Source organism: Labrus mixtus, unplaced genomic scaffold (genome assembly GCF_963584025.1).
Source record: "Labrus mixtus unplaced genomic scaffold, fLabMix1.1 SCAFFOLD_72, whole genome shotgun sequence".
Classification (NCBI taxonomy): Eukaryota; Metazoa; Chordata; class Actinopteri; order Labriformes; family Labridae; genus Labrus; species Labrus mixtus.
Window position 1 is genome coordinate 237,501 of NW_026870160.1, and position 2,500 is coordinate 240,000.

General features: G+C 39.2%; 1 pseudogene; it reads left to right on the forward strand.

Moving 5' to 3' along the window:
* Positions 1-2,477: 2,477 nt before the first annotated feature.
* Positions 2,478-2,500, forward strand: part of LOC132965050 (5S ribosomal RNA) — a 109-nt pseudogene continuing 86 nt past the window's right edge.

Below are 2,500 nucleotides of genomic sequence, written 5' to 3' on the forward strand. Positions count from 1 at the left end.
ACTGATTCTTTTAAAATATCAAGGTCAGTGAGACAAGGATGTCCGATGTCAGCGCTGTTGTACAGCTTGGTAGCAGAGCCGCTGGCAGCACTGATATCGGAAGACGTAAACATAAAAGGTATAGGTAAGGAAAACGTAAAAATAATACAGTATGCAGATGACGTGAATATAATGGTAAAAGGAGAGGAGGATATAGAATTGATATTAAAACATGTACAAACTTATGAAAGAGCATCTGGGGCAAAAGTAAATGAAAATAAGTCAGAAATTATGTTACTAGGTAAGGAATCCAATCTAGTTAATAAGTGGGGATTTAAAACGGTGTGTGAGAGAAGAAAAGTGTTGGGAGTGAATATGGGGAAAAATGAGAATGAATGTGATGATGTAACATGGAAAGAGGTGGTGGGTAAAATTAAAAAAAACATTGAATTTGTGGAAAGCGAGGGGTCTATTGTTGAGAGGAAGGGTAGCCGTAACAAATGCTCTCGTGTTGTCCAAAGTGAATCATGCGCTGAGTACTTGTACGCTTCCGGACTGGGCCTTTAAGGAGATTTCAAAGACCATTAGGGACTTTATTTGGAAAAACAAAGCAGCGAGTATAGCTCACAAAACAATAATAGGGGCTAAAGATCAGGGGGGGCTAGCTTTGATTGATTTACTTACAAAAAAAGTAGCACTAAGAGTCAAATTGATAGGCAAATTTATGGACCAGAACCGGAACGTAGTTTGGAAAAATCACTTCAAACAATATCTGTGCAGTTTTGGACTCTACAACGAGGACAACCTGTACCAGATCAATAACCCGGATTCATTTAAACACTTGCCACGGTTTTTCCAGGAAGTACTCAGTGCGTGGTATCAGGTTTCATCCTGGACTGTACCAGAGTGCGGAACGAGAGGGTCAGTGCTACGACTGCCCTTCCTCTCGAGCCCGTATTTTAAAAATGGGGAGAGGGTAATTAAGTGTGAAGCTATGTCGAAAGCGGGATATATTAGAATAAGGGATTTACTGAACTGTGGGGGGGATTTTGATTTACAAATGGTGGTGAGGGGTTTAAAAAATAAAGGGTGTGTGTGCAGAAAGGATGTGATTGAGGGAGTGTTTGCAAATGTAAAATTGTCTTTGTCGAGCGAATGGGAAAAATTAATCAAAGAGAAGGAGGGAGTGATGCAGGACGATGTGGGGGGGATCTCCCTGTGCCTAGGGGAGAAGAAACACAACATTATAGATGTCACTACAAAAATTTGGTATAGGTGCGCAATCACACATAGAATACAGAAACCCACATCCGAAGTAAAATGGACAGACACATACCCGGACATAACAAGCAACATGATATGGAAGAACATTAACATTCCGCATACACCACATGCAATATTTGACCTAGATTTCAAACTGAGGCACAGGAGGATCTTCACCTGCATCGTCCTGCATCAGATCCATAAGGAGAGGTATGAAAGAAAGTGTTGTGTATGTGAAAGTACGGATGAGGATTTAATACATTTGTTTGTTACGTGTGGGGAATTGGTTTATTTTTGGGGAAAAATAAGAGAAATGTTGAGGAAATGCAGTAAGAATGAGTGTTGGAATGAAAGGGGGTGGGAATTGTCGGTGTTGTTGGGGGTGGGAACAAAACAAAAAAATCACAATGTAATGAATATAATTTTGGCTTTTGCAAGAAAAGCGGTTTTTAACAGGAGGAATTATGCACTGTATGAAAGTAAGAAAATGAATGTGTGGAGAATGTTTGTGAATGAATGGAAAGCACATCTTAAATTACTGTACATAGCGAATGAGAGTGAGTTTGTGAGAATGTTTGTGGAAGGTGCGAATGTGTGTAGAGTAAACGAGGAGGGAATTATGTGGGATGTCTAAATTATTTTGTTTTTGTTTTTTTTGGTACGAGGGCTTCTTTTTTGGTCATGGGGAAAATGGGTGATTTGATTTGTTTTTTTTTTTCTCAGTGGTTTTTTGAGAATACTGTGGGGTTTTTGTATGTTTTTGTGGTTTGTTTTCAGAGGGGTGTTTGCTTTGGGGGAGGGACTCAGAAGAGTTGTCATGAGTTGGGGGTATCAGGGGTGATTTGAGTTTTTTTTTTCTGATGCTATGTTTTTATTGTTTTTAGGGTGCCGTTTGCGTCAGAGGGGAGGTTTAATTTAGAGGGTGTATGTATTATAATAGCATTTGTTGTAAATGATGTGAAAGAATTATAAATGTTTTTGTAATTTTGATAATAAAAGATAAAAAAAAAAAAAAAACACGCCTGATCTCGTCCGATCTCGGAAGCTAAGCAGGGTAGGACCTGGTTAGTACTTGGATGGGAGACCGCCTGGGAATACCAGGTGCTGTGAGTTTTTTCATTTTTTTGATCATATGTTTTTTTTTTATCATACAGAGACATATTCACATGTCCAAAAATTCAGCCAGAATCAAGGGCATGATATCTTTAAAAGGCCCCTTTCTGCACACAGTAATGCCTTACGTCCATACCACCCTGAA